Source organism: Dendropsophus ebraccatus, chromosome 1, assembly GCF_027789765.1.
Source record: "Dendropsophus ebraccatus isolate aDenEbr1 chromosome 1, aDenEbr1.pat, whole genome shotgun sequence".
Classification (NCBI taxonomy): Eukaryota; Metazoa; Chordata; class Amphibia; order Anura; family Hylidae; genus Dendropsophus; species Dendropsophus ebraccatus.
The window spans coordinates 186,042,262-186,053,262 of NC_091454.1; positions in this window are offsets into that span (position 1 = coordinate 186,042,262).

Genomic DNA, 11,001 nt, shown 5'->3' on the forward strand with positions numbered 1-11,001 from the left:
TGAGTTCAAACGCCACACACCCACAGAGCAGCCACAACACCGCACAAGCTCCCTGGCATATGGCAATCATATGTGCAGTCTCCTTGTCTTCCCCGAGCTTCTTATTCAGCTGTTTTTTTAATTACAAAGCACATGAATGAGTATAACATGCTTGGAGGAAGACAATGTAATATGAATGTGCTGTCCCTGCAGAGAATACACAAGATTTATATTTGGTTTACAGTTACATTAAATATTATAAGGATCAGGTGGTCTGAAAATATTCTGTTTCGATAATTTTCTGTGCAAGGACATAAAAAGCCTAGCAGCTGTCAATCAGTCAGCTGTCTATGCATGTGCATAAAGGAGGTTGCAAGTGGCCAGAGAGCTGGTGCCTCCACTACATGTACTGTACTGCTGTGTGTGTGTCTAGTATCTCCTCTCTACACTACAGTGTGATACTACATGTCCTGTACTGCTGTTTGTGTCTAGTATCTCTTCTCTACAGTGCAGTGTGATACTACATGTCCTGTACTGCTGTTTGTGTCTAGTATCTCTTCTCTACAGTGCAGTGCGATACTACATCTCCTGTACTGCTGTGTGTGTGTCTAGAATCTCCTCTCTACACTACAGTGTGATACTACATCTCCTGTACTGCTGTGTGTGTCTAGTATCTCCTCTCTACAGTATAGTGTGATACTACATGTCCTGTACTGCTGTGTGTGTCTAGTATCTCCTCTCTACAGTACAGTGCGATACTACATGTCCTGTACTGCTGTGTGTGTCTAGAATCTCCTCTCTACACTACAGTGTGATACTACATGTCCTGTACTGCTGTGTGTGTCTAGTATCTCCTCTCTACAGTACAGTGTGATACTACATGTCCTGTACTGCTGTGTGTGTCTAGAATCTCCTCTCTACACTACAGTGTGATACTACATATCCTGTACTGCTGTGTGTGTCTAGTATCTCCTCTCTACAGTACAGTGTGATACTACATGTCCTGCACTGCTGTGTGTGTCTAGTATCTCCAGCCGCATGCTCCATTGTGTGCTGTGGGGAGTTCTGATGCGGGCGCACACAGATGTCACAGAACGGCCGGTCTCATACTATGTGTGACCATAGCCTGATACTACATGTCCTGTATCTCCTCTGTACAATATAGAGTGATACTACATGTCCTGTACTGCTTTGTCTAGATTCTCCTCTCTACAGTACAGTGTGATACTACATGTCCTGTACTGCTGAGTGTGTCTAGTATTTCCTTTCTACAGTACAGTGTGATACTACATGTCTTGCACTGCTGTGTTTCTAGTATCTCCTCTGTACAATATAGAGTGATACTACATGTCCTGTACTGCTGTGTGTTTCTAATATCTCCTCTGTACAATATAGAGTGATACTACATGTCCTGTACTGCTTTGTCTAGTATCTTTTCTCTCTACAGTATAGTGTGATACTACATGTCCTGTACTGCTGTGTGTGTCTAGTATCTCCTCTCTACAGTATAGTGTGATACTACATGTCCTGTACTGCTGTCTGTCTAGTATCTCCTCTCTACAGTACAGTGTAATACTACATGTCCTGTACTGCTGTGTGTGTCTAGTATCTCCTCTCTACAGTACAGTGTGATACTACATGTCCTGTACTGCTGTGTGTGTCTAGTATCTCCTCTCTACAGTACAGTGTGATACTACATGTCCTGCACTGCTGTGTGTGTCTAGTATCTCCAGCCGCATGCTCCATTGTGTGCTGTGGGGAGTTCTGATGCGGGCGCACACAGATGTCACAGAACGGCCGGTCTCATACTATGTGTGACCATAGCCTGATACTACATGTCCTGTATCTCCTCTGTACAATATAGAGTGATACTACATGTCCTGTACTGCTTTGTCTAGAATCTCCTCTCTACAGTACAGTGTGATACTACATGTCCTGTACTGCTGAGTGTGACTAGTATTTCCTTTCTACAGTACAGTGTGATACTACATGTCTTGCACTGCTGTGTTTCTAGTATCTCCTCTGTACAATATAGAGTGATACTACATGTCCTGTACTGCTGTGTGTTTCTAATATCTCCTCTGTACAATATAGAGTGATACTACATGTCCTGTACTGCTTTGTCTAGTATCTTTTCTCTCTACAGTATAGTGTGATACTACATGTCCTGTACTGCTGTGTGTGTCTAGTATCTCCTCTCTACAGTATAGTGTGATACTACATGTCCTGTACTGCTGTCTGTCTAGTATCTCCTCTCTACAGTACAGTGTAATACTACATGTCCTGTACTGCTGTGTGTGTCTAGTATCTCCTCTCTACAGTACAGTGTGATACTACATGTCCTGTACTGCTGTGTGTGTCTAGTATCTCCTCTCTACAGTACAGTGTGATACTACATGTCCTGTACTGCTGTGTGTGTCTAGTTTCTCCTCTCTACAGTACAGTGTGATACTACATGTCCTGTACTGCTGTGTGTCTAGTATCTCCTCTCTACAGTACAGTGTAATACTACATGTCCTGTACTGCTGTGTGTGTCTAGTCTCTAGTAGCTCTTTCTCTTGTATGTAATGACTTGCTTTATCCATATTAGTAATCAGCTTTTTTTTCTTTAAATCTTATTCATTTCTAATTTTGGGACAATATGTTGGAGCTTTAGAACCAATTTCCAGTTTTCCATTGAGTTTTGGACTCAAGATACAATATTTTCAACATACTATGGTCGTCCTGGAACCAATAAATATTGTAACTTGAGGCACCACTGTACACAGATTCTGATTTAAAAAATCTAACAGAAACTACCCACAGGTCTACTTAAATATAGACAGTAGGGCAGTTTTTCCTAAGGCTACGTAATAGACCGTCCGTGTTTCCTAAGGCTACGTAAGAGACCGGCCGTTCCGTGACCTCGGCTGGGTCACGGAACAGCCGGTCTCTGGCCGGATCATCTCAGCCGGTAGTTAAATACCGTCCGGATGATCTTTCCGGCCGCAGAGCTCTGATGCGGGCGCAACAGTGCGCGTCCGCATCAGAGCTTCCCATAGCACACAGTGAAGCGAGCATCCGGAGCCGCTCGCTTCACTGTGTGAACTGACAGGGCTTTCTGCGGCCGGAATTCACTGAATTCCGGCCGCAGAAAACTGACATGTCAGTTATTTGCGGCCCCGTATGGGATCCCGGCAACAGCGTATACGATGTGTATATGCTCCGGACGGGATCCCATATCAGATAAGGTTATGTTGCGCTCCGCAAAAAGTAAGGCCGTTGTTGCCATCGGCTACTTTTACGTAGTGTGAACATAGCCTAATCCTGCGTAGTATTTAGAAAAACTAAGGATTCCCCCAATATATCCCAGCAGCTCATACTGTATGATTCATTTGTTACATCTCTCTAATATTTTATGCAAATATATGTCACCTTTCCGAGGCAAAATGCTCCAATCCAAGCAATACACCCAGGTCATTGAGCCACAGTCGTGCCGCTGGATGTAATCTATTGTCTCTGCTACCAGCTGTGTCAGGCACTGGAAAGGATTATTGCAATGTTCTATAATGGGATTACTAAAGTCCATAAAGTGATTCCTGCTTCTCTATTGTACTGTATTTAAAGTCACACATACAAAATATTTGCACCTCCCGCTATAAAGGTTTGACCTCGGTGTAGGATTCCTTCAGCGTGCACAAATACTTAAAATGTCATTATATATTAGCTACATCTTATTGCATGTTTAAGATTTTCTGCAAACCTGCTGGAATCTATTCACATGGTTCAATGCACCCTTTTTTCATTAAGATTTGGCTTTGTCCCAATACATTTTTATTGGTGCAGCGTCATACGGCAGTATATATCATCCGTCTTTTACTAGCCTTCTAATAATGTAGATTAAACATGGCTGTATATTAAGAAGCTTACTGCACACTTACTGCACCACAATTGCTGGCTGCATGTATGATTTATGGAAAGTGAGTCCCACATACACAAAGACATGTATCAGCTATTATTCTCTTAAAAGAGACCCATTTCCTTTTGCTATGTTTTACTTTGCCTTTTGCGTTGCCGCCTTTTATTTTTGGGTTATAGTGTATGGCTGCAGTGGCAGTAACAGTGAAACTGGTGCAATATGTCGTAGCACTAAACAAAATATAATGTGAACCATTATCCTAGTTGCTGCAGAGAACATTTACAATTATATAGAGAGAGGGTTATAACTTGTGGTAACATTTTATCAATTCACGAACGTATATTATCTATTAATCTATTGCCTGTTTATCTATTCAATATATGATTCTATCAACTGTTGATCTATCTAGCTATCTATTATCTATCTATCAGCGACGTAGCTAGGATTCATGGGGCCCCATAGCAAAATTTTTTAAGGGGCCCCCCTACGCACAACACAAAGCACTGTGCATATATATATATCTGTTTTACTGCTGGTGCACTGATAACCCCTGACCTCTGCACATTTTCCTTTCCTACTTGATTGCAGCTGGAGAACAGAGGTCAGAGGTTATCAGAGCAGTGAAGCAGAGATCTCCGTCTTATGCTTGTTAACCCTTTTTTTTGTGTTGCAGCATGTAAGTAAACATTGGGACACTTACACACTGCAGTGCATAAGGGGTTAAGCAGAAGGACACATGCTCTTACCTTCTCCCCCCGGGCCCCCCTTCTGCAAGGGCCCCATAGCAACTGCCTACCCTGCCTCTATGGTAGCTATGCCACTGCTATCTATCTATCTATCTATCTATCTATCTATCTATCTATCTATCTAATGCTGCGTTCATTTCGAAGTAACAATGTTTTTTTTTATAACGATCAGCATTTAGACGGAGCGATATATCGTTTGGAAAAATTGTTATTGCGATCGTTTTAAGATTGCTTAGGCCTATCTCACACATAGGGTGAATCGGGGACTGTTTACACAAAGCGATTTGCGATTTTTTTGTGAACGACCAACAACGATTTAAGAACATGTTAAAAGATCAAAATGAACGACTTCTCGCTCGTCGCTTGATCGTTCACAGTTTTTACGAGCATTGCTGAAATGCGATCATTATTGCGAAAATTCGAACAATAATCGTCCCGTGTAAACGCAGTATAACTCATAACTTTAAGGGGCCATTAGCACTGAATTTCAGCTCTGATTCATTGCTGAAAATTCCCGAAAATATAGTGCAGAGCCAAATTCCATGGAGTTTAATGGATTTTGAGCTCTGCAGTTCAAACAACGGAAATTCAACATGGAATTTTCCCCGGTGGATCCGCTTTCCGCCAGAAGAATGGACATGTCAATTATTCTGGTGGAATCCAATTGAAATGAATTGAGCAGTGAGTTTCTGCTCTGAAATCCACATGGAATGCTCACAGAAATTCAGCAAGAAATTAAATTGTGATTAAATGAAAATTGAATTTGCACAGAATTCCACCAAAGGTGACTCCGGGCGGATCACTATCCTTGTAGATTTTGTAAGAATACTTTCTGTCCGGAACACTTTCCTCACTGATTCAGCGCTGATTCCTCAGTGTGAACTGGCCCTTAGATGCAAAGATGCAGTATGTCCATCTCTGCATAGAAATGGCCCTTTGACATATATTCTGTGCAGAGTACTTAGATTGGAGCAGCAATAGGTAGACAAAATGCAAACGGACCATTTCTATACAGTGATAGGCATCGTGAATTGTATTACTGCGCTCGACTGAATCTGGTAGGGTTAGATTTTCCTACATTGACCATCTAACACTTTAGTCCTTTTGAGATCGTAACAATCCTAATCACACCAAAACATGTATATAATATATTCTGCCCAAGAAAATGCACAAATGGACACATATATGAAAAAAATATTTGGGAAAAATACATCATCTTTATTAGTTAATTATAATTAAATAATAATGAATAAAGAAGTTTGGATTAGCCGGCAGCAGTGTTCACACTGATTGCTAGAATGAATGAGGAGAAGTGACAATGCTCATTTACACAGTGTGATCCAATACAGATAAGTGAATTGTGTCAAGAAAGGTAAGTACTGAAAAAATATTAATATAAATTTGTAAATATAACATCTTATGCATTTTATATATATATATATATATATATATGGATTGGTTGAAGCTGTATATGTGACCTTGCCGACCAATATTTTATTATGATTATGTTCACACTTGCCATAAATTCCAGCCTTTGCGCCATTTGCTTATTACTATGTTATGCTTGTATATTTTAAATGTGATGAATGAATAAAGATGATACATTTTTTGGAATTATTGCTTGCAAATATTTGTCTAGTATATTTTCTTGGCTAGGAAGTAAACATTAGATTACAGCGGGACATCTGTAGACCGTACTTCTAAGAAAGTATATGACCTCAGGGTGCAGACATGCTGGGGATATTCATCTCTGAGGCAGGCAGTATTGTGACTGCAGCTCCGGGCTATAATATAGTCTGTTACCAGGTTACACAGCCCTGTGACCTATAAAGAATATGTACATCATGTGCAGCTGTCATACATGATCACAGCATTGTACAGGGGAGGGAGACCTGTTATAATTGGCAGGCAGGTGTCACCGTGGAGACAGCCAATGCTCCCCTGGGACGTCTATTTTACAGTAACAGCCTATTAATGCAAACTTGTAATATGCCCCAATAGGCACCCGTGCAGATTTGTAGTGCCTATATACAGGGCCGTCTTAACAGAATTATGGGCCCCTGAGCAGAGGTGCAAATTGGGCCCCACCCCCGCAGCCACCGCCATCAAATCCCCCCATCTTTGCAACCCCGCCCCTAGCCAGTACAATTACGTACAATAAAAAATACAAATTATTGTTAACATAAACTTTAATTCACAACACAGTCTTTCAGCAGCGCAAAAACAAAAAATAACCGTGTGTGCATGCCTCACCAAACCAGACCAGGTTGGCTTCAAAGTATCTAAAAAACGCAATGGAGACAGCACTTCCAACAGCAATCTGCAGGGTTTATTGTCACACCAGTGCAACATGTCTCATATATACAGAGGGGCAACAACATGACTATTATATATGAGAACCATGTTGTCTCCCTGTATGTTTACTGTATAATACAATATACAGGGAAACAACATGGCTTATATATAGAGAAGGGCAAAACAACATGTCTCATATATACAGAGGGGCAACAACATGACTATTATATTATATATGAACCATGTTGTTTCCCTGTATACAGAATACAGGGAAACAACATGGTTCATATATAATATAATAGTCATGTTGTTGCTCCTCTGTCTATATGAGACATGTTGTTTTGCCCTTCTCTATATATATGCCAGATAACAAGCAACAAATATTACCACCGCATACTGACTAACACCACCGCTGCTACTGACTAATCCACTGTACACAGATCACTATCACCTCATCCAGTCATATAGAGGTACCCAGCTCTACACAGGCTCTGTACACCATATACATTACAGTGCAGATACATCAAGTGACTCACATGGGACGTCTTCTCTGATCAGAGTTCTTCCCTTTTCATCTTCTTTTCCATTTGCCCTGTGCCGTTATGAGAACTTCTCCGAGCCACGAATCCACAGAATCTGCCAGACAGACATATTAGGCTCCACACTCTGTCACCATCCTCATCTCTCTACACACTGCACATCTGTATTGGCCCCTTATAGATAGCTCCCCCTGTATCCCCCCTATAGATGGCTTCCCCCTGTATCCCCCCCTTATAGATGGCTCCCCCCTGTATCCCCCCCTTATAGATGGCTCCCCCTGTATCCCCCCGTATAGATGGCTCCCCCTGTATTACCCCCTTATTGATGGCTCCCCCTGTATTACCCCCTTATAGATGGCTCCCCCCTGTATTACCCCTTTATAGATGGCTCCCCCTGTATTACCCCCTTATAGATGGCTCCCCCCTGTATTACCCCCTTATAGATGGCTCCCCCCTGTATCCCCCCCGTATAGATGGCTCCCCCCTGTATCCCCCCCGTATAGATGGCTCCCCCATATTCCCCCCTTATAGATGGCTCCCCCCTGTATCCCCCCCTATAGATGGCTCCCCCCTATATCCCCCCCTCGTATAGATGTCTCCCCCCTGTATCCCCCCTATAGATGTCTCCCCCCTGTATCCCCCCCCTTCGTATAGATGGCTCCACCCTGTATCCCCCCTATACATGGCTCCCCCCTGTATCCCCCCTATAGATGGCTCCCCCTGTATCCCCCCTATAGATGGCTCCCCCCTGTATCCCCCCCTATAGATGGCTCCCCCTGTATCCCCCCTATAGATGGCTCCCCCCTGTATCCCCCCTATAGATGGCTCCCCCCTGTATCCCTTCCTATAGATGGCTCCCCCCTGTATCCCCCCCCTTGTATAGATGGCTCCCCCCTGTATCCCCCCCTATAGATGGCTCCCCCCTGTATCCCCCTATAAATGGCTCCCCCCTGTATCCCCCCCTATAGATGGCTCCCCCTGTATCCCCCCTATAGATGGCTCCCCCTGTATCCCCCCTATAGATGGCTCCCCCCTGTATTCCCCCCTATAGATGGCTCCCCCCTGTATCCCCCCCTTTAGATGGCTCCTCCTGTATCCCCCCCTTAGATGGCTCCCCTGTATTCCCCCCTTATAGATGGCTCCCCCGTATTCCCCCCTTATAGATGGCTCCCCACGTATTCCCCCCTTATAGATGGCTCCCCCCTGCACAGCAGATAAAAAAAACAAACACCCAACTCACCTACCAGCGCTCCCCCGTCGCTGCTTCCTCTCCTCATCTGCCCCCGGCTGATGCGTCACTCCCCGGGGATTCTCCAGGAGCGCACACATCCGGGACTTCTCGTACAGGAAACCCCAGCGACGCGCACTGAGGTTCCTGATGCGTGCGCTCCCGGAGAATCCCCCGGGGAGCGACGCATCAGCCGGGGCCGGATTTCCTCTTGCGACCGCAAGCAAGAAAGTGCTTGCGGTCGCAAGAGAAGGGGAAGGGGGGGCACGCAGGGCCGTCTTACCCATTGGGCATGGGAGGCGGCTGCCCGGGGACCCTTGCGTCCTAGGGGGCCCCTGCCCACTGTGACAGCGGGCAGGGCCCCCCTAGGACGCAAGGGCCCCCGGGCAGCCGCCTACCATGCCCAATGGGTAAGACGGCCCTGCCTATATACGCGCATTCAGAAATATGTCTGAATATTGTTGGTAAAAATTATCTAGATATTCCTAAGTGCAAGTATGTGACTAAACGTGTAGGAATTAAAGGAAGTTGTCTGGGGAAATCTTAAACTCCCTCTAACCATCCTAAAAGCAACATCTCACTCTCAGTTTGTGGTACTAGCATCACTCCTGTGCATCAAGCTCAATGTCTGGGGGTTATGCTAGACTCTGATCTATCCTTCACTCCCTACATCCAAGCCCTTGCACACTCCTGTCATCTTCATCTCAAAAACATCTCCAGAATCCGCCCATTTCTCACCATTGACACCGCTCAGACTCTGACTGTCGCCCTGATCCATTCCCGTCTTGACTACTGTAACTCCCTACTAATCGGTCTTCCTCTCTCTAAGCTCTCCCCTCTTTAGTGTATCCTGAACGCAGCAGCCAGACTCATCTTCCTCTCCAGCCGTTATACTGACGTCTCCCCTCCCCCTGTGTCAGTCACTGCACTGGTTACCCATTAAATCCAGAATACAGTTCAAACTCCTTACCCTCACCAATAAAGCTCTCGACAACTCTGCCCCTCCATACATCTCCTCCCTCATCTCCACCTACCATCCTTCCCATGCTCTACATTCTGCTAATGATCTTACACTAACATCTTCCATAATCAGAACCTCACACTCCCGCCTCCAAGACTTCTCTTGTGCTGCACTAGTTCTCTGGAATTCCGTACCAAAAGACCTCAGACTTATTTCTAACATTTACAGTTTCAAGCATGCCCCGAAGACTCATCTCTTCAGGCGCACTTATAACATTCCCTAATTTCGTCTTCCTCTCTGCTTTCCCTTCCCCATCCACTCTATATCTTCCTTGGTGCCATGTACTTTCTACCTGAAACAAGACAACAGCATTTGACTGGCTCGCCCAATCACCTATAGACACTTTGCGACTATGTTCAGTGACTGGAACATTGGCAAAATAAACCACTCACTGCCTCTTGTATCACCTCCAGTCCTCCTAGTCTGTAAGCTCTCCTGAGCAGGTCTCTAATTGTTTGTATAATTTTTATTCTATTTTATTTATTTATTGCATAATGTATTATAAATATTACCTGTTTTATATTTATGTATTTAAAAAAAAGTGTTGCGGATTCTGTTGGCGCTATACAAATAAATATTATTTTTATTATTGTCATTAAACTCCCCCCACTGCCCTCCTTCTGCTCTGCCACCTTTCGCTGATGTCCTCCTGCCCACACAGCCAATCACAGAGCTGGGGGGTCAGCGGAAGCTGGCTGAATGGGAACTGGAGAATTGCACAGTGGGAGCTGAGGTGAAAGCAAACTGGGGGAAGGGGGGAGGCCGTTGTTTTGGGGGTAAGTAAGACCTGTTTTTTGTGGAGAGAGTTTCCTCAGACTACCTATTTAACCAAAGTTTTTTAAAACCGGAAATAAAAACCTTAAAAGAATACACTAAAGCTTATATCTTTTAGGTAAAATGTGTGTGATTTACAAAAAATACAACATGTAACAAAAGAATAAAATTGTTACCCTGGGGAGTGTAAAATTTGTGTTGGAAAAAGCTAAGTTTTATTATAATACGAATAAAATATAAAACAATTACAATCTGGAATTCATCCAGAATCTATCTATCTATCTATCTATCTATCTATCTATCTATCTATCTATCTATCTATCTATCTATCTAGCTATCATCCTCATACTTTATCTCTGAGTTGTGGCATTTCTCTAGTTATGTAAATAAGAGGCTGTCATGGAGGACACAGGGCTCTGTCATCATGTAACTCTCATGCACTGAGTATTGAATGTCCTTCTTTGACTTCAGACATATGTCAAGCTACGGAATCTGGCATGTAAACAATTCCTCCTCTATTT